The sequence below is a fragment of the Pristiophorus japonicus genome, chromosome 19, assembly GCF_044704955.1.
Source record: "Pristiophorus japonicus isolate sPriJap1 chromosome 19, sPriJap1.hap1, whole genome shotgun sequence".
NCBI classification, from domain to species: Eukaryota; Metazoa; Chordata; class Chondrichthyes; family Pristiophoridae; genus Pristiophorus; species Pristiophorus japonicus.
This window is the reverse complement of record NC_091995.1, coordinates 3,238,754-3,265,712: the sequence shown is the minus strand read 5'-3', so window position 1 is coordinate 3,265,712 and position 26,959 is coordinate 3,238,754. Positions and strand designations below refer to the sequence as shown.

The 26,959-nt window shown below is 51.9% G+C and overlaps 1 protein-coding gene across 1 annotated transcript in view; it reads right to left on the bottom strand.

The window, feature by feature from the left end:
• Positions 1-17,939, bottom strand: part of LOC139230624 (zinc finger and BTB domain-containing protein 12-like) — a 47,173-nt gene extending 29,234 nt beyond the window's left edge. Inside the window, exon 1 of the mRNA XM_070862440.1 lies at positions 17,896-17,939. The gene's annotated coding sequence lies outside the window, so the exon portion shown is untranslated. The remainder of the gene's footprint in view (positions 1-17,895) is intronic.
• Between the last annotated feature and the right edge of the window lie 9,020 nt (positions 17,940-26,959).

The window sequence follows — 26,959 nt, the reverse complement described above, 5'->3', positions numbered from 1 at the left end:
AGTTTAAGGGAGCTTTACTCTGTATCTCACCCTGTGCTGTACCTGTCCCGGGAGTGTTTGATGGGACAGTGTAGAGGGAGCTTTTCTCTGTATCTAACCCGTGCTGTACCTGCCCTGGGAGTGTTTAATGGGGCAGTGTAGAGGGAGCTTCACTCTGTATCTAACCCCCTGTACCTGCCCTGGGAGTGTTTGATGGGACAATGTAGAGGGAGCTTTACTCTGCATCCAACCCGGGCTGTACATGCCCTGGGAGTGTTTGATGGGACAGTGTAGAGGGAGCTTTACTCTGTATTTAACCCCGTGCTGTACCTGCCCTGGGAGTGTTTGATGGGACAGTGTAGAGGGAGCTTTACTCTGTATCTAACACCGTGCTGCACCTGCCCTGGGAGTGTTTGATGGGACAGTGTAGAGGGAGCTTTACTCTGTATCTAACCCCGTGCTGCACCTGCCCTGGGAGTGTTTGATGGGACAGTGTAGAGGGAACTTCACTCTGTATCTAACCCTGGGCTGTACCTACCCTGGGAGTGTTTGATGGGACAGTGTAGAGGGAGCTTTACTCTGTATCTAACACGTGCTGTATCTTTCCCGGGAGTGTTTGATGGGACGGTGTAGGGGGAGCTTTACTCTGTATCTAACCCTTACTGTACCTGCCCTGGGAGTGTTTGATGGTACAGTGTAGAGGGAGCTTTACTCTGCATCTAACCCCCTGTACCAGCCCTGGGAGTGTTTGATGGGACAGTGTAGAGCGAGCTTTACTCTGTATCTAACCCCCTGTACCTGCCCTGCGAGTTTTTGATGATGACATTGTAGAGGGAGCTTTACTCTGTATCTAACCCGTGCTGTACCTGCCCTGGGAGTGTTTGATGGGACAGTGTAGAGGGAGCATTACTCTGTACCTAACCCCGTGCTGTACCTGCCCTGGGAGTGTTTAATGGGACAGTGTAGAGGGAGCTTTACTCTGTATCTAACCCTGTGCTGCACCTGCCCTGGGAGTGTTTAATGGGACAGTGTAGAGGGAGCTTTACTCTGTATCTAACGCCCTGTACCTGCCCTGGGAGTGTTTGATGGGACAGTGTTGAAGGAGCTTTTCTCTGTATCTAACCCGTGCTGTACCTGCCCTGGGAGTGTTTAATGGGGCAGTGTAGAGGGAGCTTTACTCTGTATCTAACCCCCTGTAACTGCCCTGGGAGTGTTTGGGGAAAGTGTAGAGCGAGCTTTACTCTGTGTCTAACACCGTGCTGTACCTGCCTGGGAGTGTTTGATGGTACAGTGTAGAGGGAGCTTTACTCTGTATATAACCCCGTGCTGTACCTGCCCTGGGAGTGTTTGATGGTACAGTGTAGAGGGAGCTTTACTCTGCATCTAACCCCCTGTACCAGCCCTGGGAGTGTTTGATGGGACAGTGTAGAGCGAGCTTTACTCTGTATCTAACCCCCTGTACCTGCCCTGCGAGTTTTTGATGATGACATTGTAGAGGGAGCTTTACTCTGTATCTAACCCGTGCTGTACCTGCCCTGGGAGTGTTTGATGGGACAGTGTAGAGGGAGCTTTACTCTGTCCCTAACCCCGTGCTGTACCTGCCCTGGGAGTGTTTCATGGGACAGTGTAGAGAGAGCTTTACTCTGTATCTAACCCCCCTGTACCTGCCCTGGGAGTGTTTGGGGACAGTGTAGAGCGAGCTTTACTCTGTGTCTAACACCGTGCTGTACCTGCCCTGGGAGTGTTTAATGGGACAGTGTAGAGGGAGCTTTACTCTGTATCTAACCCCCTGTACCTGCCCTGGGAGTGTTTGGGGACAGTGTAGAGCGAGCTTTACTCTGTGTCTAACACCGTGCTGTACCTGCCTGGGATTGTTTGATGGGACAGTGTAGCGGGAGCTTTACTCTGTATCTAACCCGTGCTGTACCTGCCCTGGGAGAGTTTGATGGGACAGTGTAGCGGGAGCTTTACTCTGTATCTAACCCCATGCTGTACCTGCCCTGGCAGTGTTTGATGGGACAGTGTAGCGGGAGCTTTACTCTGTATCTAACCCGGGGCTGTACCTGCCCTGGCAGTGTTTGATGGGACACTGTCGAGGGAGCTTTACTCTGTATCTAACCCAGTGCTGAACCTACCCTGGGAGTGTTTGATGGGACAGTGTAGAGGGAGCTTTACTCTGTATCTAACCCCCTGTACCTGCCCTGGAGTGTTTGATGGGACAATGTAGAGGGAGCTTTACTCTGCATCCAACCCGGGCTGTACCTGCCCAGGAAGTGTTTGATGGGACAGTGTAGAGGGAGCTTTACTCTGTATTTAACCCCGTGCTGTACCTGCACTGGGAGTGTTTGATGGGACAGTGTCGAGGGAGCTTTACTCTGTTTCTAACCCTGGGCTGTACCTGCCCTGGCAGTGTTTGATGGGACAGTGTAGAGGGAGATTTACTCTGCATTTAACCCCGTGCGCTATCTGACCTGGGAGTGTTTGATGGCACAATGTAGAGGAAGCTTTACTCTGTATCTAACCCCGTGCTGTACCTGCACTGGGAGTGTTTGATGGGACAGTGTAGAAGGAGCTTTACTCTGTATCTAACCCCCTACTGTACCTGCCCTGGGAGTGTTTGATGGAACAGTGTAGAGGGAGCTTTACTCTGTATCTAACCCCCTACTGTACCTGCCCTGGGAGTGTTTGATGGAACAGTGTAGAGGGAGCTTTACTCTGTATCTAACCCGTGCTGTACCTGCCCTGGGAGCGTTTGTTGGGACAGTGTAGAGGGAGCTTTACTCTGTATCTAACCCCGTGCTGTACCTGCCCTGGGAGTGTTTGATGGGACAGTGTAGCGGGAGCTTTACTCTGTATCTAACCCTTACTGTACCTGCCCTGGGAGTGTTTGATGGGGACATTGTAGAGGGAGCTTTACTCTGTCTCTAACCCGTGCTGTATCTTTCCCGGGAGTGTTTGATGGGACGGTGTAGGGGGAGCTTTACTCTGTATCTAACCCTTACTGTACCTGCCCTGGGAGTGTTTGATGGTACAGTGTAGAGGGAGCTTTACTCTGCATCTAACCCCCTGTACCAGCCCTGGGAGTGTTTGATGGGACAGTGTAGAGCGAGCTTTACTCTGTATCTAACCCCCTGTACCTGCCCTGCGAGATTTTGATGATGACTTTGTAGAGGGAGCTTTACTCTGTATCTAACCCGTGCTGTACCTGCCCTGGGAGTGTTTGATGGGACAGTGTAGAGGGAGCTTTACTCTGTACCTAACCCCGCGCTGTACCTGCCCTGGGAGTGTTTAATGGGACAGTGTAGAGGGAGCTTTACTCTGTATCTAACCCTGTGCTGTACCTGCCCTGGGAGTGTTTAATGGGACAGTGTAGAGGGAGCTTTACTCTGTATCTAACCCCCTGTACCTGCCCTGGGAGTGTTTGATGGGACAGTGTTGAAGGAGCTTTTCTCTGTATCTAACCCGTGCTGTACCTGCCCTGGGAGTGTTTAATGGGGCAGTGTAGAGGGAGCTTTACTCTGTATCTAACCCCCTGTACCTGCCCTGGGAGTGTTTGGGGACAGTGTAGAGCGAGCTTTACTCTGTGTCTAACACCGTGCTGTACCTGCCTGGGAGTGTTTGCTGGAACAGTATAGAGGGAGCTTTACTCTGTATATAACCCCGTGCTGTACCTGCCCTGGGAGCGTTTGATGGGACAGTGTAGCGGGAGCTTTACTCTGTATCTAACCCTTACTGTACCTGCCCTGGGAGTGTTTGATGGGGACATTGTAGAGGGAGCTTTACTCTGTCTCTAACCCGTGCTGTATCTTTCCCGGGAGTGTTTGATGGGACGGTTTAGGGGGAGCTTTACTCTGTATCTAACCCTTACTGTACCTGCCCTGGGAGTGTTTGATGGTACAGTGTAGAGGGAGCTTTACTCTGCATCTAACCCCCTGTACCAGCCCTGGGAGTGTTTGATGGGACAGTGTAGAGCGAGCTTTACTCTGTATCTAACCCCCTGTACCTGCCCTGCGAGTTTTTGATGATGACATTGTAGAGGGAGCTTTACTCTGTATCTAACCCGTGCTGTACCTGCCCTGGGAGTGTTTGATGGGACAGTGTAGAGGGAGCTTTACTCTGTACCTAACCCCGTGCTGTACCTGCCCTGGGAGTGTTTGATGGGACAGTGTAGAGGGAGCTTTACTCTGTATCTAACCCTGTGCTGTACCTGCCCTGGGAGTGTTTAATGGGACAGTGTAGAGGGAGCTTTACTCTGTATCTCACCCTGTGCTGTACCTGTCCCGGGAGTGTTTGATGGGACAGTGTAGAGGGAGCTTTTCTCTGTATCTAACCCGTGCTGTACCTGCCCTGGGAGTATTTGATGGGGGACAGTGTAGAGGGAGCTTTACTCTGTATCTAACCCTGGGCTGTACCTACCCTGGGAGTGTTTGATGGGACAGTGTAGAGGGAGCTTTACTCTGTATCTAACACGTACTGTACCTGCCTTGGGAGTCTTTGTTGGAGACAGTTTAAGGGAGCTTTACTCTGTATCTCACCCTGTGCTGTACCTGTCCCGGGAGTGTTTGATGGGACAGTGTAGAGGGAGCTTTTCTCTGTATCTAACCCGTGCTGTACCTGCCCTGGGAGTGTTTAATGGGGCAGTGTAGAGGGAGCTTCACTCTGTATCTAACCCCCTGTACCTGCCCTGGGAGTGTTTGATGGGACAATGTAGAGGGAGCTTTACTCTGCATCCAACCCGGGCTGTACCTGCCCTGGGAGTGTTTGATGGGACAGTGTAGAGGGAGCTTTACTCTGTATTTAACCCCGTGCTGTACCTGCCCTGGGAGTGTTTGATGGGACAGTGTAGAGGGAGCTTTACTCTGTATTTAACCCCGTGCTGTACCTGCCCTGGGAGTGTTTGATGGGACAGTGTAGAGGGAGCTTTACTCTGTATCTAACCCCGTGCTGTACCTGCCCTGGGAGTGTTTAATGGGACAGTGTAGAGGGAGCTTTACTCTGTATCTAACCCCCTGTACCTGCCCTGGGAGTGTTTGGGGACAGTGTAGAGCGAGCTTTACTCTGTGTCTAACACCGTGCTGTACCTGCCTGGGAGTGTTTGATGGGACAGTGTAGCGGGAGCTTTACTCTGTATCTAACCCCATGCTGTACCTGCCCTGGGAGTGTTTGATGGGACAGTGTAGCGGGAGCTTTACTCTGTATCTAACCCGTGCTGTACCTGCCCTGGGAGAGTTTGATGGGACAGTGTAGCGGGAGCTTTACTCTGTATCTAACCCCGTGCTGTACCTGCCCTGGCAGTGTTTGATGGGACACTGTCGAGGGAGCTTTACTCTGTATCTAACCCAGTGCTGAACCTACCCTGGGAGTGTTTGATGGGACAGTGTAGAGGGAGCTTTACTCTGTATCTAACCCGTGCTGTACCTGCCCTGGGAGTGTTTAATGGGGCAGTGTAGAGGGAGCTTCACTCTGTATCTAACCCCCTGTACCTGCCCTGGAGTGTTTGATGGGACAATGTAGAGGGAGCTTTACTCTGCATCCAACCCGGGCTGTACCTGCCCAGGAAGTGTTTGATGGGACAGTGTAGAGGGAGCTTTACTCTGTATTTAACCCCGTGCTGTACCTGCACTGGGAGTGTTTGATGGGACAGTGTCGAGGGAGCTTTACTCTGTTTCTAACCCTGGGCTGTACCTGCCCTGGCAGTGTTTGATGGGACAGTGTAGAGGGAGATTTACTCTGCATTTAACCCCGTGCGCTATCTGACCTGGGAGTGTTTGATGGCACAATGTAGAGGAAGCTTTACTCTGTATCTAACCCCGTGCTGTACCTGCACTGGGAGTGTTTGATGGGACAGTGTAGAAGGAGCTTTACTCTGTATCTAACCCCCTACTGTACCTGCCCTGGGAGTGTTTGATGGAACAGTGTAGAGGGAGCTTTACTCTGTATCTAACCCCCTACTGTACCTGCCCTGGGAGTGTTTGATGGAACAGTGTAGAGGGAGCTTTACTCTGTATCTAACCCGTGCTGTACCTGCCCTGGGAGCGTTTGATGGGACAGTGTAGAGGGAGCTTTACTCTGTATCTAACCCCGTGCTGTACCTGCCAGGGGAGCGTTTGATGGGACAGTGTAGCGGGAGCTTTACTCTGTATCTAACCCTTACTGTACCTGCCCTGGGAGTGTTTGATGGTACAGTGTAGAGGGAGCTTTACTCTGCATCTAACCCCCTGTACCAGCCCTGGGAGTGTTTGATGGGACAGTGTAGAGCGAGCTTTACTCTGTATCTAACCCCCTGTACCTGCCCTGCGAGTTTTTGATGATGACATTGTAGAGGGAGCTTTACTCTGTATCTAACCCGTGCTGTACCTGCCCTGGGAGTGTTTGATGGGACAGTGTAGAGGGAGCTTTACTCTGTCCCTAACCCCGTGCTGTACCTGCCCTGGGAGTGTTTCATGGGACAGTGTAGAGAGAGCTTTACTCTGTATCTAACCCTGTGCTGTACCTGCCCTGGGAGTGTTTAATGGGACAGTGTAGAGGGAGCTTTACTCTGTATCTAACCCCCTGTACCTGCCCTGGGAGTGTTTGGGGACAGTGTAGAGGGAGCTTTACTCTGTATCTAACCCCCTGTACCTGCCCTGGGAGTGTTTGATGGAACAGTGTAGAGGGAGCTTTACTCTGTATCTAACCCCCTACTGTACCTGCCCTGGGAGTGTTTGATGGAACAGTGTAGAGGGAGCTTTACTCTGTATCTAACCCGTGCTGTACCTGCCCTGGGAGCGTTTGTTGGGACAGTGTAGAGGGAGCTTTACTCTGTATCTAACCCTTACTGTACCTGCCCTGGGAGTGTTTGATGGGGACATTGTAGAGGGAGCTTTACTCTGTCTCTAACCCGTGCTGTATCTTTCCCGGGAGTGTTTGATGGGACGGTGTAGGGGGAGCTTTACTCTGTATCTAACCCTTACTGTACCTGCCCTGGGAGTGTTTGATGGTACAGTGTAGAGGGAGCTTTACTCTGCATCTAACCCCCTGTACCAGCCCTGGGAGTGTTTGATGGGACAGTGTAGAGCGAGCTTTACTCTGTATCTAACCCCCTGTACCTGCCCTGCGAGTTTTTGATGATGACTTTGTAGAGGGAGCTTTACTCTGTATCTAACCCGTGCTGTACCTGCCCTGGGAGTGTTTGATTGGACAGTGTAGAGGGAGCTTTACTCTGTACCTAACCCCGCGCTGTACCTGCCCTGGGAGTGTTTAATGGGACAGTGTAGAGGGAGCTTTACTCTGTATCTAACCCTGTGCTGTACCTGCCCTGGGAGTGTTTAATGGGACAGTGTAGAGGGAGCTTTACTCTGTATCTAACCCCCTGTACCTGCCCTGGGAGTGTTTGATGGGACAGTGTTGAAGGAGCTTTTCTCTGTATCTAACCCGTGCTGTACCTGCCCTGGGAGTGTTTAATGGGGCAGTGTAGAGGGAGCTTTACTCTGTATCTAACCCCCTGTACCTGCCCTGGGAGTGTTTGGGGACAGTGTAGAGCGAGCTTTACTCTGTGTCTAACACCGTGCTGTACCTGCCTGGGAGTGTTTGCTGGAACAGTATAGAGGGAGCTTTACTCTGTATATAACCCCGTGCTGTACCTGCCCTGGGAGCGTTTGATGGGACAGTGTAGCGGGAGCTTTACTCTGTATCTAACCCTTACTGTACCTGCCCTGGGAGTGTTTGATGGGGACATTGTAGAGGGAGCTTTACTCTGTCTCTAACCCGTGCTGTATCTTTCCCGGGAGTGTTTGATGGGACGGTTTAGGGGGAGCTTTACTCTGTATCTAACCCTTACTGTACCTGCCCTGGGAGTGTTTGATGGTACAGTGTAGAGGGAGCTTTACTCTGCATCTAACCCCCTGTACCAGCCCTGGGAGTGTTTGATGGGACAGTGTAGAGCGAGCTTTACTCTGTATCTAACCCCCTGTACCTGCCCTGCGAGTTTTTGATGATGACATTGTAGAGGGAGCTTTACTCTGTATCTAACCCGTGCTGTACCTGCCCTGGGAGTGTTTGATGGGACAGTGTAGAGGGAGCTTTACTCTGTACCTAACCCCGTGCTGTACCTGCCCTGGGAGTGTTTGATGGGACAGTGTAGAGGGAGCTTTACTCTGTATCTAACCCTGTGCTGTACCTGCCCTGGGAGTGTTTAATGGGACAGTGTAGAGGGAGCTTTACTCTGTATCTCACCCTGTGCTGTACCTGTCCCGGGAGTGTTTGATGGGACAGTATAGAGGGAGCTTTTCTCTGTATCTAACCCGTGCTGTACCTGCCCTGGGAGTATTTGATGGGGGACAGTGTAGTGGGAGCTTTACTCTGTATCTAACCCTGGGCTGTACCTACCCTGGGAGTGTTTGATGGGACAGTGTAGAGGGAGCTTTACTCTGTATCTAACACGTACTGTACCTGCCTTGGGAGTCTTTGTTGGAGACAGTTTAAGGGAGCTTTACTCTGTATCTCACCCTGTGCTGTACCTGTCCCGGGAGTGTTTGATGGGACAGTGTAGAGGGAGCTTTTCTCTGTATCTAACCCGTGCTGTACCTGCCCTGGGAGTGTTTAATGGGGCAGTGTAGAGGGAGCTTCACTCTGTATCTAACCCCCTGTACCTGCCCTGGGAGTGTTTGATGGGACAATGTAGAGGGAGCTTTACTCTGCATCCAACCCGGGCTGTACCTGCCCTGGGAGTGTTTGATGGGACAGTGTAGAGGGAGCTTTACTCTGTATTTAACCCCGTGCTGTACCTGCCCTGGGAGTGTTTGATGGGACAGTGTAGAGGGAGCTTTACTCTGTATTTAACCCCGTGCTGTACCTGCCCTGGGAGTGTTTGATGGGACAGTGTAGAGGGAGCTTTACTCTGTATTTAACCCCGTGCTGTACCTGCCCTGGGAGTGTTTGATGGGACAGTGTAGAGGGAGCTTTACTCTGTATCTAACCCTGTGCTGTACCTGCCCTGGGAGTGTTTAATGGGACAGTGTAGAGGGAGCTTTACTCTGTATCTAACCCCCTGTACCTGCCCTGGGAGTGTTTGGGGACAGTGTAGAGCGAGCTTTACTCTGTATCTAACCCGTGCTGTACCTGCCCTGGCAGTGTTTGATGGGACACTGTCGAGGGAGCTTTACTCTGTATCTAACCCAGTGCTGAACCTACCCTGGGAGTGTTTGATGGGACAGTGTAGAGGGAGCTTTACTCTGTATCTAACCCGTGCTGTACCTGCCCTGGGAGTGTTTAATGGGGCAGTGTAGAGGGAGCTTCACTCTGTATCTAACCCCCTGTACCTGCCCTGGAGTGTTTGATGGGACAATGTAGAGGGAGCTTTACTCTGCATCCAACCCGGGCTGTACCTGCCCAGGAAGTGTTTGATGGGACAGTGTAGAGGGAGCTTTACTCTGTATTTAACCCCGTGCTGTACCTGCACTGGGAGTGTTTGATGGGACAGTGTCGAGGGAGCTTTACTCTGTTTCTAACCCTGGGCTGTACCTGCCCTGGCAGTGTTTGATGGGACAGTGTAGAGGGAGATTTACTCTGCATTTAACCCCGTGCGCTATCTGACCTGGGAGTGTTTGATGGCACAATGTAGAGGAAGCTTTACTCTGTATCTAACCCCGTGCTGTACCTGCACTGGGAGTGTTTGATGGGACAGTGTAGAAGGAGCTTTACTCTGTATCTAACCCCCTACTGTACCTGCCCTGGGAGTGTTTGATGGAACAGTGTAGAGGGAGCTTTACTCTGTATCTAACCCCCTACTGTACCTGCCCTGGGAGTGTTTGATGGAACAGTGTAGAGGGAGCTTTACTCTGTATCTAACCCCGTGCTGCACCTGCCCTGGGAGCGTTTGATGGGACAGTGTAGAGGGAGCTTTACTCTGTATCTAACCCCGTGCTGTACCTGCCAGGGGAGCGTTTGATGGGACAGTGTAGCGGGAGCTTTACTCTGTATCTAACCCTTACTGTACCTGCCCTGGGAGTGTTTCATGGGGACATTGTAGAGGGAGCTTTACTCTGTCTCTAACCCGTGCTGTATCTTTCCCGGGAGTGTTTGATGGGACGGTGTAGGGGGAGCTTTACTCTGTATCTAACCCTTACTGTACCTGCCCTGGGAGTGTTTGATGGTACAGTGTAGAGGGAGCTTTACTCTGCATCTAACCCCCTGTACCAGCCCTGGGAGTGTTTGATGGGACAGTGTAGAGCGAGCTTTACTCTGTATCTAACCCCCTGTACCTGCCCTGCGAGTTTTTGATGATGACATTGTAGAGGGAGCTTTACTCTGTATCTAACCCGTGCTGTACCTGCCCTGGGAGTGTTTGATGGGACAGTGTAGAGGGAGCTTTACTCTGTACCTAACCCCGCGCTGTACCTGCCCTGGGAGTGTTTAATGGGACAGTGTAGAGGGAGCTTTACTCTGTATCTAACCCTGTGCTGTACCTGCCCTGGGAGTGTTTAATGGGACAGTGTAGAGGGAGCTTTACTCTGTATCTAACCCCCTGTACCTGCCCTGGGAGTGTTTGATGGGACAGTGTTGAAGGAGCTTTTCTCTGTATCTAACCCGTGCTGTACCTGCCCTGGGAGTGTTTAATGGGGCAGTGTAGAGGGAGCTTTACTCTGTATCTAACCCCCTGTACCTGCCCTGGGAGTGTTTGATGGGACAGTGTTGAAGGAGCTTTTCTCTGTATCTAACCCGTGCTGTACCTGCCCTGGGAGTGTTTGCTGGAACAGTATAGAGGGAGCTTTACTCTGTATCTAACCCCGTGCTGTACCTGACCTGTGAGTGTTTGATGGGACTGTGTAGAGGGAGCTTTACTCTGTATCGAACCCGGGCTGTACCTGCCCTGTGAGTGTTTGATGGGACAGTGTAGAGGGAGCTTTACTCTGTATCTAACCCCGTGCTGTACCTGCCCTGGGAGTGTTTGTTGGGACAGTGTAGAGGGAGCTTTACTCTGTATCTAACCCCGTGCTGTACCTGCCCTGGGAGTGTTTGTTGGGACAGTGTAGCGGGAGCTTTACTCTGTATCTAACCCCATGCTGTACCTGCCCTGGGAGTGTTTGATGGGACAGTGTAGCGGGAGCTTTACTCTGTATCTAACCCGTGCTGTACCTGCCCTGGGAGAGTTTGATGGGACAGTGTAGAGGGAGATTTACTCTGTATCTAACCCGAGCTGTACCTGCCCTGGGAGTATTTGATGGGGGGCAGTGTAGAGGGAGCTTTACTCTGTATCTAACCCGTGCGGTATCTGCCCTGCGAGTGTTTGATGGGACAGTGTAGAGGGAGCTTTACTCTGTATCTAACCCCGTGCTGTACCTGCCCTGGGAGTGTTTGATGGGACAGTGTAGAGGGAGCTTTACTCTGTATCTAACCCCCTGTACCTGCCCTGGGAGTACTTGATGGGGGGCAGTGTAGAGGGAGCTTTACTCTGTATCTAACCCGTGCGGTATCTGCCCTGCGAGTGTTTGACGGGACAGTGGAGAGGGAACTTTACTCTGTATCTAACCCTGGGCTGTCCCTGCCCTGGCAGTGTTTGATGGGACACTGTAGAGGGAGCTTTACTCTGTATCTAACCCCGTGCTGTACCTACCCTGGGAGTGTTTGATGGGACAGTGTAGAGGGAGCTTTACTCTATCTAACCCCGTGCTGTACCTGCACTGGGAGTGTTTGATGGGACAGTATAGAGGGAGCATTACTCTGTATCTAACATGTACTGTACCTGCCCTGGGAGTGTTTAATGGGGCAGTGTCGAGGGAGCTTTACTCTGTATCTAACTCCCTGTAGCTGCCCTGGGAGTGTTTGATGGGACAGTTTCGAAGGAGCTTTACTCTGTATCTAACACGTACTGTACCTGCCCTGGGAGTCTTTGTTGGAGACAGTTTAAGGGAGCTTTACTCTGTATCTCACCCTGTGCTGTACCTGTCCCGGGAGTGTTTGATGGGACAGTGTAGAGGGAGCTTTTCTCTGTATCTAACCCGTGCTGGACCTGCCCTGGGAGTGTTTAATGGGGCAGTGTAGAGGGAGCTTCACTCTGTATCTAACCCCCTATACCTGCCCTGGGAGTGTTTGATGGGACAATGTAGAGGGAGCTTTACTCTGCATCCAACCCGGGCTGTACCTGCCCTGGGAGTGTTTGATGGGACAGTGTAGAGGGAGCTTTACTCTGTATTTAACCCCGTGCTGTACCTGCCCTGGGAGTGTTTGATGGGACAGTGTAGAGGGAGCTTTACTCTGTATCTAACCCCGTGCTGTACCTGCCGTGGGAGTGTTTGATGGGACAGTGTAGCGGGAGCTTTACTCTGTATCTAACCCCGTGCTGTACCTGCCCTGGGAGTGTTTGATCGGACAGTGTAGAGGGAGCTTTACTCTGTATCTAACACGTACTGTACCTGCCCTGGGAGTCTTTGTTGGAGACAGTTTAAGGGAGCTTTACTCTGTATCTCACCCTGTGCTGTACCTGTCCCGGGAGTGTTTGATGGGACAGTGTAGAGGGAGCTTTTCTCTGTATCTAACCCGTGCTGTACCTGCCCTGGGAGTATTTGATGGGGGACAGTGTAGAGGGAGCTTTACTCTGTATCTAACCCTGGGCTGTACCTACCCTGGGAGTGTTTGATGGGACAGTGTAGAGGGAGCTTTACTCTGTATCTAACCCTGGGCTGTACCTGCCCTGGCAGTGTTTGATGGGACACTGTAGAGGGAGCTTTATTCTGTATCTAACCCGTGCTGTACCTGCCCTGGGAGTGTTTGATGGGACAGTGTAGAGGGAGCTTTACTCTATCTAACCCCGTGATGTACCTGCACTGGGAGTGTTTGATGGGACAATATAGAGGGAGCATTACTCTGTATCTAACCCCGTGCTGTACCTGTCCTGGGAGTGTTTGATGGGACAGTGTCGAAGGAGCATTACTCTGTATCTAACATGTACTGTACCTGCCCTGGGAGTGTTTAATGGGGCAGTGTCGAGGGAGCTGTACTCTGTATCTAACTCCCTGTAGCTGCCCTGGGAGTGTTTAATGGAACAGTGTCGAAGGAGCTTTACTCTGTATCTAACACGTACTGTACCTGCCCTGGGAGTCTTTGTTGGAGACAGTTTAAGGGAGCTTTACTCTGTATCTCACCCTGTGCTGTACCTGTCCCGGGAGTGTTTGATGGGACAGTGTAGAGGGAGCTTCACTCTGTATCTAACCCCCAGCTGTACCTGCCCTGGCAGTGTTTGATGGGACAGTGTAGAGGGAGCTTTACTCTGTATCTAACCCGTGCTGTACCTGCCCTGGGAGTGTTTGATGGGACAGTGTAGAGGGAGCTTTACTCCGTATCTAACCCGTGCTGTACCTGTCCTGGGAGTGTATGATCGGACAGTGTCGAAGGAGCTTTACTCTGTATCTAACATGTACTGTTCCTGCCCTGGGAGTGTTTAATGGGGCAGTGTCGAGGGAGCTGTACTCTGTATCTAACTCCCTGTAGCTGTCCTGGGAGTGTTTGATGGGACAGTGTAGAGGGAGCTTTTCTCTGTATCTAACCCGTGCTGTACCTGCACTGGGAGTGTTTGATGGGACAGTGTCGATGGAGCTTTACTCTGTATCTAACCCTGGGCTGTACCTGCCCTGGCAGTGTTTGATGGGACAGTGTAGAGAGAGCTTTACTCTGTATTTAACCCCGTGCTGTACCTGCACTGGGAGTGTTTGATGGGACAGTGTAGAAGGAGCTTTACTCTGTATCTAACCCCCTACTGTACCTGCCCTGGGAGTGTTTGATGGAACAGTGTAGAGGGAGCTTTACTCTGTATCTAACCCCCTACTGTACCTGCCCTGGGAGTGTTTGATGGAACAGTGTAGAGGGAGCTTTACTCTGTATCTAACCCGTGCTGTACCTGCCCTGGGAGTGTTTGATGGGACAGTGTAGAGGGAGCTTTACTCTGTATCTAACCCCCTGTACCTGCCCTGGGAGTGTTTGATGGGACAGTGTAGAGGGAGCTTTACTCTGTATCTAACCCGTGCCGTACCTGCCCTGGTAAAGATTTAGCCTGTGTGGTGTGAAAGGGTCGACACACTGAAATGAAATCCCTGTCGTACTATCTGCAAACTCAGCAGCTAGCATGTGTCCAGCAAGCTCCCACAAACTGCAAATGAGATAATGACCAGATCATCTGTTTTTTCCCCATGAGGCAGCGCTCCTGCTGTTGTTCGATTATTGGTCACGGGTTGGTTCTCGTCTACCTAAGAGGGCAGATGGGGTTAAGGACTAACTCCCAGCTCTCCCCGGGACAGAGCAAAGGGCAAATACAAACAAACAAACATAGTTTGCCTCCAGTGCGCCAGTGCAGCCTTCGGTCGCCTGACGAAGAGAGTGTTTGAAAACCAGGCCCTCAAATCTTGCCACCCAGCTCATGGTCTACAGGGCTGTAGTAATACCCGCCCTCCTGTATGGCTCAGAGACATGGACCATGTACAGTAGACACCTCAAGTCGCTGGAGAAATACCACCAACGATGTCTCCGCAAGATCCTGTAAATCCCCTGGGAGGACAGACGCACCAACGTTAGCGTCCTCGACCAGGCCCAACATCCCCAGCATCGAAGCACTGACCACACTCGGCCAGCTCCGCTGGGCAGGCCACATTGTCCGCACGCCCCGACCCAGAAACATAGAAAATAGGTGCAGGAGTAGGCCATTCGGCCCTTCGAGCCTGCACCACCATTCAATAAGATCATGGCTGATCATTCCCTCAGTACCCCTTTCCTGCTTTCTCTCCATACCCCTTGATCCCTTTAGCCGTAAGGGCCATATCTAACTCCCTCTTGAATATATCCAACGAATTGGCCTCAACAACTCTCAGCGGCAGGGAATTCCACAGGTTAACAACTCTCTGAGTGAAGAAGTTTCTCCTCATCTCAGTCCTAAATGGCCTACCCCTTATCCTTAGACTGTGACCCCTGGTTCTGGACTTCCCCAACATCGGGAACATTCTTCCTGCATCTAACTTGTTGAGACACAAGACTCCCAAAGCAAGCGCTCTACTCGGAACTCCTTCACGGCAAACGAGCCAAAGGTGGGCAGAGGAAACGTTACAAGGGACACCCTCAAAGCCTCCGTGATAAAGTGCAACATCCCCACTGACACCTGGCTAAAGATTGCCCTCAGTGGAGGAAGTGCATCCGGGAGGGCGCTGAGCACCTCGAGTCTCGTCGCCGAGAGCATGCAGAAACCAAGCGCAGGCAGCAGAAGGAGCGTGCGGCAAACCAGTCCCACCCTCCCCTTCCCTCAACCACTGTCTGTCCCCCCTGTGACAGGGACTGTGGCTCTCGTATTGGACTGTTCAGCCACCTAAGGACTCATTTTAAGTGGAAGCAAGTCTTCCTCGGTTCCGAGGGACTGCCTATGACGATGATGTTCTTTGAATAGTGGTCACGGGATGGTTAGCATCTACCTGAGAGGGCAGATGGGGCTAAGGACTAACTCCCAGCTCTCCCTGGGACAGAGCAAAGGGCAAATACAAACAACACAAGACGGTGGGAGGGGAGGGGGAAGTACCCAGCAAACGGGGATTCGCCAAAACTCCACGTATCGCGGTTTGATCAGCAACGCCTCTCAATATCGAACAGCCTCCTGACCCACTACTTCTCCTTTTGCTCCCAATCCCACCCCCTGGAAATACGCACCAGGAAATCACTGACCGTCGGAGGGGAGCAAGAAAGCCACCGAGCTCAACCTGCTCCGGGAAAAATTCCTCACAATCGGCTGCCTGCCCAGAAAGAAGCGCGCTGCCCCTTTAAGCAGCCAACAAATTAAAGGGACCCGCATCCAACTCTCCCCTCGTCGTCTCCTCTTCCAACCCCAATTCGCTGCCTGTGCCGTACACAGGGGACTGCTCATTTGATTGTCAGCTGTGGCTCAGTGGGCAGTACTCCCGCCTCTCAGTCGGAAGTTTGTGGGTTCGAGTCCCACTCCAGGTGCAGTACTGAGGGAGCGCCGCACTGTCGGAGGGGCAGTACTGAGGGAGTGCCGCACTGTCGGAGGGGCAGTACTGAGGGAGCGCCACACTGTCGGAGGGGCAGTACTGAGGGAGCGCCGCACTGTCGGAGGGGCAGTACTGAGGGAGTGCCGCACTGTCGGAGGGGCAGTACTGAGGGAGTGCCGCACTGTCGGAGGGGCAGTACTGAGGGAGCGCCGCACTGTCGGAGGGGCAGTACTGAGGGAGTGCCGCACTGTCGGAGGGGCAGTACTGAGGGAGTGCCGCACTGTCGGAGGGGCAGTACTGAGGGAGCGCCGCACTGTCGGAGGGGCAGTACTGAGGGAGTGCCGCACTGTCGGAGGGGCAGTACGGAGGGAGTGCCGCACTGTCGGAGGGGCAGTACTGAGGGAGCGCCGTACTGTCGGAGGGGCGGTACTGAGGGAGTGCCGCACTGTCGGAGGGGCAGTACTGAGGGAGCGCCGCACTGTCGGAGGGGCGGTACTGAGGGAGCGCCGTACTGTCGGAGGGGCGGTACTGAGGGAGCGCCGCACTGTCGGAGGGGCAGTACTGAGGGAGTGCCGCACTGTCGGAGGGGCGGTACTGAGGGAGCGCCGCACTGTCGAAGGGGCAGTACTGAGGGAGCGCCGCACTGTCGGAGGGGCAGTACTGAGGGAGCGCCGTACTGTCGGAGGGGCGGTACTGAGGGAGCGCCGCACTGTCGGAGGGGCAGTACTGAGGGAGTGCCGCACTGTCGGAGGGGCAGTACTGAGGGAGCGCCGCACTGTCGGAGGGGCAGTACTGAGGGAGCGCCGCACTGTCGGAGGGGCAGTACTGAGGGAGCGCCGCACTGTCGGAGGGGCAGTACTGAGGGAGTGCCGCACTGTCGGAGGGGCAGTACTGAGGGAGTGCCGCACTGTCGGAGGGGCAGTACTGAGGGAGTGCCGCACTGTCGGAGGGGCAGTACTGAGGGAGTGCCGCACTGTCGGAGGGGCAGCACTGAGGGAACGCCGCACTGTCGGAGGGGCAGTACTGAGGGAGCGCCACACTGTCGGAGGTGCCGTCTTTCAGATGAGACCTTAAACCGGGAGCCCCGCCTGCTCTCTTAAGTGGACGTAAAAGATCCCACGGCCACTATTTCTAAGAGGAGCAGGGGGAGTTGTCCTGGGGCCGATATTTATCCCTCAACCAACATCACAAAAGCAGATGATCCGGGTCATTATCACCTCACTGTTTGTGGGAGCTTGCTGTGCGCAAACTGGCTGCTGCGTTTCCCACATGACAACAGGGGCCACACTCCAAAAAAAATACAGTATTTCACTGGCCCGTAAAGCGCTTTGGGACGTCCGGTGGATGTGAAAGGCGCTATATCAATGCAAGTCTTTATCTTTCTTTGATCAGCGCCGCCTCTCCCGGTCAAGCAGCCACCAGACCCACCCCAGGCCTCTGGAGGAGCAGGAATACACCCGAGCTGAACCTTGGCCGGGTAAACTCCACCCAATAGGCTGCCTGCCCAGCAGGGAGGGCGCTGCCCCTTTAAGAGGGGCACAATTAAAGGGGCCAGCACCCAACACCCCCCTCACCCCTCTCCTCCTCCACCCAGAGGGGACTACCTCTTTAAGAGGGGCACAATTAAAGGGGCCAGCACCCAACACCCCCCCTCACCCCTCTCCTCCTCCACCCAGAGGGGACTACCTCTTTAAGAGGGGCACAATTAAAGGGGCCAGCACCCAACACCCCCCTCACCCCTCTCCTCCTCCACCCAGAGGGGACTACCTCTTTAAGAGGGGTACAATTAAAGGGGCCAGCACCCAACACCCCCCTCACCCCTCTCCTCCTCCACCCAGAGGGGACTACCTCTTTAAGGGGGCCACAATTAAAGGGGCCGGCGCCCCCCCCCGGGGCTCTCGGAGGGTGTGTCCCGGGCCCGGGGGACGGTGGGCGGGAGAGACCGGCGCAAACTCACCGAGCGGCGGCTCCGGGCTCCGGGCTCCGGCCTGCTGCTGCTGACCGACCGAAAGCGCCGCCGCAAACTCCCCGGGCCGCGGGCCGACCAGCCGCAGCCCCGGAGTTGACAAAAATTTGCGGCTCCTCTCTGCAGCGCGCCACATTGGGCGGCCGGGCGGGCGGTAGCAGCGCCCGCTCCCGGCCAAAAAACGGCCCAAAATCCAACACACATACACATACTCACACACACATGCACATACATACACACACTCACATGTACACATACTCACACACACAGGCACACACACTCACACGTACACACACTCACACATACATACATTCACATGTACACATACTCAGACACACACACACAGGCACACACACTCACACGTACACACACTCACACATACATACATTCACATGTACACATACTCAGACACACACACAGACACACACACTCACACGTACACACACACATACACACACACACACATTCACATGTACACACAGACAAACACATACACACATTCACATGTACACACACACACACACAGACACACACATACACACATTCACATGTACACATACTCACACACACAGACACACATACTCACACGTACACATACTCACACACACAGACACACATACTCACACGTACACACACACACATACACACATTCACATGTACACATACTCACACACACAGACACACATACTCACACGTACACACACACACAGACAAACACATACACACAGTCACATGTACACATACTCACACATACACACACACACACACACATACACACATACATACATGCACACTAACACACACACATACACTCACACATACACACCCCCCCATACCCCTGCCGCTAATCAGACCCCACCTGCCACCTCCCCACATCACTTTGGTTCGCGACATCGCGTCCCCTTTCGGGCGCTGCCCTGGATCACAACGGTTTCGAGCATGGGAAGGGGAGGAGGCCATTCGGCCCCTTGGTCGAGGAATAACTTCCTCCACTTAGGGCGGTCTTTGGCCAGTGACTCCCAGGTGTCAGTGGGGATGCATCCGGGAGGGCGCTGAGCACCTCGAGTCTTGTCGCCGAGAGCATGCAGAAACCAAGCGCAGGCAGCGGAAGGAGCGTGCGGCAAACCAGTCCCACCCTCCCCTTCCCTCAACCACTGTCTGTCCCACCTGTGACAGGGACTGTGGTTCTCGTATTGGACTGTTCAGCCACCTAAGAACTCATTTTAAGAGTGGAAGCAAGTCTTCCTCGATTCTGAGGGACTGCCTATAATGTTGATGAGGAAGAAATATTGGCCAGGACACCAGCGGATTGGTGGGAGGTTTAGAGGGGATTTGAGGGGAAATGTCTTCACCCAGAGGGTGGTGGGGGTCTGGAACTCACTGCCTGAAAGGGTGGTAGAGGCAGAAACCCTCACCACATTTAAACAGTACCTGGATGTGCACCTGAAGTGCCGTAACCCACAGGGCTACGGACCGAGAGCTGGAAAGTGGGATTAGGCCGGGTAGCTCTTGGTCGGCCGGCGGGGACACGATGGGCCGAAATGGCCCCCTTCCGTGCTGTAAATTTCTATGCGCCTCTTCCGCCATTCAATGAGATCCTGGCTGACCTGCGACCTCACTCCATATACCTGCATTTCCCCCCTATCCCTCAACACCTTTGGTTGACAAAAACCTATCAATCTCCAATTTAAAATTAACAATTGATCCAGCATCAATTGCCGTTTGTGGAAGAGAGTTCCGAACCTCTAGCAGCCTTTGTGTGTAGAAGTGTTTCCTCATTTCACCCCGGAAAGGTCTAGCTCTAATTTTTAGACTGTGCCCCTTAGTCCTGGAGTCCCGAACCAGCGGGAATGGTGTCTCTCTATCTGCCCCACCTGTTCCCCTTAAAATCCTGAAAACTTTGATCAGATCACACACTGGCCGTCTAACTTCTAAGGAATACAACCCTAATTTGTGTATATCGGCACTTCTGTATATAGGTACATTAGTGTATATTGGTACTTCTGTATATTGGTACATCAGTGCATATAGGTATTTCTGTATATAGGTACATCAATGTATATAGGTATATCTGTATATAGATACTATGGGTGTATATAGGTATTTCTGTATATAGACACATTAGTGTATATAGGTATTTCTGTATATAGACAGATCAGTGTATATAGGTATTTCTGTATATAGATACTATGGGTGTATATAGGTATTTCTGTATATAGACACATTAGTGTATATAGGTATTTCTGTATATAGTCACATTCGTGTATATAGGTATTTCTGTATATAGATACTATGGGTGTATATAGGTATTTCTGTATATAGATACTATGGGTGTATATAGGTATTTCTGTATATAGATACTATGGGTGTATATAGGTATTTCTGTATATAGATACTATGGGTGTATATAGGTATTTCTGTATATAGATACTATGGGTGTATATAGGTATTTCTGTATATAGATACTATGGGTGTATATAGGTATTTCTGTATATAGACACATTAGTGTATATAGGTATTTCTGTATATAGATACTATGGGTGTATATAGGTATTTCTGTATATAGATACTATGGGTGTATATAGGTATTTCTGTATATAGACACATCAGTGTATATAGGTATTTCTGTATATAGATACTATGGGTGTATATAGGTATTTCTGTATATAGACACATTAGTGTATATAGGTATTTCTGTATATAGACACATCAGTGTATATAGGTATTTCTGTATATAGATACTATGGGTGTATATAGGTATTTCTGTATATAGACACATTAGTGTATATAGGTATTTCTGTATATAGTCACATTCGTGTATATAGGTATTTCTGTATATAGATACTATGGGTGTATATAGGTATTTCTGTATATAGATACTATGGGTGTATATAGGTATTTCTGTATATAGATACTATGGGTGTATATAGGTATTTCTGTATATAGATACTATGGGTGTATATAGGTATTTCTGTATATAGATACTATGGGTGTATATAGGTATTTCTGTATATAGATACTATGGGTGTATATAGGTATTTCTGTATATAGACACATTAGTGTATATAGGTATTTCTGTATATAGATACTATGGGTGTATATAGGTATTTCTGTATATAGACACATTAGTGTATATAGGTATTTCTGTATATAGATACTATGGGTGTATATAGGTATTTCTGTATATAGACACATTAGTGTATGTAGGTATTTCTGTATATAGACACATTAGTGTATATAGGTATTTCTGTATATAGATACTATGGGTGTATATAGGTATTTCTGTATATAGACACATTAGTGTATGTAGGTATTTCTGTATATAGACACATTAGTGTATATAGGTATTTCTGTATATAGATACTATGGGTGTATATAGGTATTTCTGTATATAGACACATTAGTGTATATAGGTATTTCTGTATATAGACACATTAGTGTATATAGGTATTTCTGTATATAGACACATCAGTGTATATAGGTATTTCTGTATATAGACACATTAGTGTATATCAGTCTTGTTTTTTTTCTCTTATTGTTGAAACTATTCAGCCTCTTTGGGAGGCCTTATATATTTTTTCCTACATTTATTTGGTGGGCCTGTGGCTGCAGCCCCATCCGCCCCGTTGGTTAATCAGCCCCCGCCCCCCCCACTCCCCCAAGTGGCAATTCCACCCCTTTGCTCTGCGACAGTACAATCCGTGACCCCCACCCCCTCCATCACTAAAACCGTAACAGTGTCAAGTCAAGCAGACCTATATACTCTGCATGGCATCCCTGTAAACTTAACGGCAGCAGCGTCCAAACTCATTTAACCCCTTCCCCCCCCCGCCAAAGTCTTTCCGCCAGGAATCGTCGGGGATTCCATGACGGCTCAGCCAGTTGAGGCAGCGAGCGGGGCTGAGCTGCAAAAGGAGCAGGACGATCCCAGGCTAGAATGTTTCATCTGTCAGCTGTGTAGGGGGGGGGGAGGGGGGAAGGAGGGGCGGGGGAGGGCAAAGGGAGGGGGTGGTGGTTGTGTGCTATAATTACTTCCAATCTCAGGCTAGGGATAGCGGTGAGGGAGGGGCGCGTTGGGGGGCAGAGTTCCTGATCGCCATCCAACCAGCAGGGGGCGAGACATTAAAGAATAGGAGCAGGAGTGGGCCATACGGCCCCTCCAGCCTGCTCCGCCATTCAATACGATCATGGCTGATCCTCGGCCTCAACTCCGCTTTCCCGCCCGACCCCCATATCCCTCGATGTCCCCCCAGACTCCAAAAATCTATCTTCAGAAATATATTCAGAGACTGGGCCTCCACAGCGCTCTGGGGCAGAGAATTCCCCAGATTCAGCACCCTCTGAGTGAAGCTGTTTCTCCTCATCTCAGTCCTCAATGGCCGACCCCTTATTCTGAGACGGTGTGACCCCCTGGTTGTACACTCCCCAGCCAGGTTGGGGGGCTGGGGGGGGGGGGGGCAGGGGTCTAGGACATGGGGACATAACCCCTTTTCATCCCCCAGGCCGTTCAGGAGAAAAGGTAGGGACAGTTCTTCACGCAAAGGGTGGTAGAAGTGTGAAACTCGCTCCCACAAAAAGCAGGAGATGCCAGCTCAATTAATCAGTTAAATCTGATCGACAGATCTTTTGCGAGACACGGGTATCAAGGGATTTGGAGCCTGTCATATATGCAGACTATAGATATAATCTCTGTGCAGTCACTGTATAGTTGCAGAAGATGGAGACTTGTTACCTGATGTACTTTCAATAAGGTTTACACTGTGTATATACTATGCTGGCACCACTAGAGGGTGCAACTGGTGGAGACCGGGGTTTCCTGCTCCTGTGGCAGGGGCTGTCCACCAGAGGGCACTGCAGTGGGAGACCTGAGGGTCACCTGCATAGGTGTGCAGGGCCCTGTAAAAAAGCCCTGTAAAGGAGTTACAAATAAAGGACCAAGGTCACCACAGTTTGAGTACAACACGTTGCCTCGTGGAGTCATTCATAAGTGCATAGAAACATAGAAACATAGAAAATAGGTGCAGGAGTAGGCCATTCGGCCCTTCTAGCCTGCACCGCCATTCAATGAGTTCATGGCTGAACATGCAACTTCAGTACCCCATTCCTGCTTTCTCACCATACCCCTTGATTCCCCGAGTAGTAAGGACTTCATCTATAGAAACATTACAGACATAACAGGGCCGAGGTGGGTGGATGGAGTTAAGATACAGATCAGTCTTGGTTTTGTTGATGATCCTTCTTTTCCAGGTTCAGAGGCATCTTAGAAGTTTCAAAGCGACCAATTCTTTCTTTGAGGCTTTGTGTGCGTGTGTCAGCTGTGGTTCAGTGGGTAGCGTGAATTCAGAAGAATGAGAGGTGATCTTATCGAAACGTATAAGATTATGAGGGGGCTTGACAACGTGGATGCAGAGAGGATGTTTCCACTGATGGGGGAGACTAGAACTAGGGGGCATGGTCTTAGAATAAGGGGCCGCCCATTTAAAACTGAGATGAGGAGAAATTTCTTCTCTCAGAGGGTTGTAAATCTGTGGAATTCGCTGCCTCAGAGAGCTGTGGAAGCCGGGACACTGAATAAATTTAAGACAGAGATAGACAGTTTCTTAACCGATAAGGGGATAAGGGGTTATGGGGAACGGGCAGGGAAGTGGATCTGAGTCCATGATCAGATCAGCCATGATCGTATTAAATGGCGGAGCAGGCTCGAGGGGCCGTATGGCCGACTCCTGCTCCTATTTCTTATGTTTTTATGATTGTAGTGTGGGCAGGTACAGCAGGACCGGTGAGGTCGGGGCGAAGGAGCGGCGAGAGATTGTAGAGGGACGTGATCGGGGCCCAGGGGAGGCGAGAGTTCGGGGCCCCAGAAGAGCCGAGGGCCCAGGGGCAGCACGGGCCCAGCCCACACTGCGATATGTGAGCGCACTGGGTCCGTGCAGCAGAGCAGGTCTCCAGCCGTCCTGGTTAACCCTTGCCACTGGATAAAGGCCGAGCTCTGTCAAGCCCGTGTGGTGGCTGATGTGTGACGGTCACCACACGTTAAAACAATCCAGGCTCAGGCATCTTCCACCCTTCAATTGGAGTTCAGGACCTGGAATGTCAGGCCCTCCATTGGAACATCTGTGAACCTATCCTGGTGTGGGAGCAAGTCCTCCTCGATTCGAGGGACCAAGTATGAAGAAGTAATGGCGGAACAGGCTCGAAGGCCTTCTCCCGTTCCCCAACACGTTAAGATGAGCTCTGGAGGTGTTTTAAGTTGCTCTATCGGGCCGAGATCCTGGCCGTGCCTCGCCCAGTATTCCGAGGGGCACGATATGGGCGGGGTTTGTCAAGTTTTGCCAAATTGGTGTCTTCAAACCCTGGCAAAGGGGGGTTAGGGCGCAGGGGGAGGGGGGCAGAGCGAGATCTATCGTATGGCCTCCTTCTGAGCTAATTCCATCAATGAAATTTTGCACCCAATTGCTCTGTTTGCAAAGCCTGGGAAGGGGGCAGGGAGAGGAAGAACAGGGGTGGGGGGTGCTAAGGGAGAGGAAACGTTACAGGGACACCCTCAAAGCCTCCCTGATAAATTGCAACATCCCCACCGACACCTGGGAGTCCCTGGGCCAAAGACCAGACCGCCCGAAGTGGAGGAAGTGCATCCGGGAGGGCGCTGAGCACCTCGAGTCTCGTTGCCGAGAGCATGCAGAAACCAAGCGCAGGCAGCGGAAGGAGCGTGCGGCAAACCAGTCCCACCCTCCCCTTCCCTCAACCACTGTCTGTCCCACCTGTGACAGGGACTGTGGTTCTCGTATTGGACTGTACAGCCACCTGAGGACTCACTGTTAGAGTGGAAGCCAGTCTTCCTCGATTATGATGATGATGTAGGCCCCGACCAGGTAATGATGGCAAGTTTCGTACCCCGAAGCTCTCCCTCTCCACCACTTCTCTCCACCCCTCCTCGGTCTCCAAATTGTCAGACCGCTTGTCCGGCATCCAGTTCGGGATGAGCAGAAATTTTCTCCAATTGAATAGTGGGAAGACCGAAGCCATTGTTTTTGGTCCCCGCCACAAACTCCGTTCCCTGAGCCACTGACTCCATCCCTCTCCCCAACCCCTGCCTGAGGCTGAACCAGACTGTTCACAACCTCGGTGTTGTACTGACCCTGAAATGAGCTATCGATCACATAGCCGCAGCATAACTAAAACCGCCTATGCCCACCTCTGTAACATCGCCCCTCTCCGCCCCTTGCCTCAGCTCATCCGCTGCTGGAACCCTCATCCACGCCTTTGTTACCTCTAGACTTGTCTATTCCAACGCACTCCTGGCCGGCCTCCCACATTCTACCCGACGTAAACTGGAGATGATCCAAAACTCGGCAGCCCGTGTCCTAACTCGCACCGAGTCCCACTCACCCATCACCCCCTGTGCTCACTGCCCGTGTCCTAACTCGCACCGAGTCCCGCTCACCCATCACCCCCTGTGCTCACTGCCCCGTGTCCTAACTCGCACCCAGTCCCGCTCACCCATCACCCCCTGTGCTCACTGCCCCGTGTCCTAACTCGCACCCAGTCCCACTCACCCATCACCTCCTGTGCTCACTGCCCCCGTGTCCTAACTCGCACCAAGTCCCACTCACCCATCACCTCCTGTGCTCACTGCCCCCGTGTCCTAACTCGCACCGAGTCCCGCTCACCCATCACCCCCTGTGCTCACTGCCCCGTGTCCTAACTCGCACCCAGTCCCCCTCACCCATCACCCCCTGTGCTCGCCGACCTACATTGGCTCCCGGTTAAACGCCTCGATTTCAAAATTCTCCCCCTTGTTTACAAATCCCTCCATGGCCCTCGCCCCTCCCTATCTCTGTAATCTCCTCCAGCCCCACAAGGCCCCCCCCAAGATGTCTGCGCTCCTCTAATTCTGCCCTCCTGACCATCCCTGATTATAATCGCTCCACCATCGGTGGCCGTGCCTTCAGCTGCCTGGGCCCCAAGCTCTGGAACTCCCTCCCTAAACCTCTCCACCTCACTTTCCTCCTTCAACCCGCTCCTTAAAACCTCCCTCTTTGACCGAGCACCTGCGCTAATTTCTACTTGTGCGGCTCGGTGTCAAATTTTTATCCCATAATCCTCCTGTGAAGCGCCTCGGGATGTTTCGCTATGTTGCAGGCGCTAGATAAATACAGGTTGTTGTTATTGTCGAAGGGCTGTTAATGAACCGGTTGGGTGTTTGACGACAGATTCACCTCCGCTGATAATTTCCAGGTCTTTCTTTGTTTTATTGAAATTAATTCAAACTCTCAAAACTGTCACAGTGGGATTTGAACCCTCGGTCCGTGGTAACACAAGTAACAGAAGCACTGCACCCTCGAATCATCGAGGTGAAAAAGAAGGGAATCAGTGTTAAGACTACGGTGAGAGACAATCGTGCTGTTGAATGCCTGAAATCGCAACGGGCAACGACAATAATGTGCGAAAATACATTTAACATTCAATCATTAGTGAAGAGGCAGTGATGATTTCACACCCGGAGGTAGCACCCACTATATAATGGGCTCCTCAAGGTGAGCTACAAATCTTGCTGGTTGGAATTTTCCACTGCATATTTTTGGAGCGCAAGTGGAGGAATCGGTTTGTGATTGCCCGCTCAGTCATCATCATCGACGGTCCCTCGGAATCGAGGAAGACTTGCTTCCACTCCTAAAAGTGACTGAACTGTCCAATACGAGAGCCACAGTCCCTGCCACAGGTGGGACAGACAGTGGTTGAGGGAAGGGGAGGGTGGGACTGGTTTGCCGCACGCTCCTTCCGCTGCCTGCGCTTGCTTTCTGCATGCTCTCGGCGACGAGACTCGAGGTGCTCAGCACCCTCCCGGATGCACTTCCTCCACTTAGGGCGGTCTGGTCTTTGGCCAGGGACTCCCAGGTGTCGGTGGGGATGTTGCACTTTATCAGGGAGGCTTTGAGGGTGTCCCTGTCATGTTTCCTCTGCCCACCTTCGGCTCATTTGCCGTGAAGGAGTTCCGAGTAGAGCACTTGCTTTGGGAGTCTCGTGTCAGGCATGTGGACAATGGGGCCCTGCC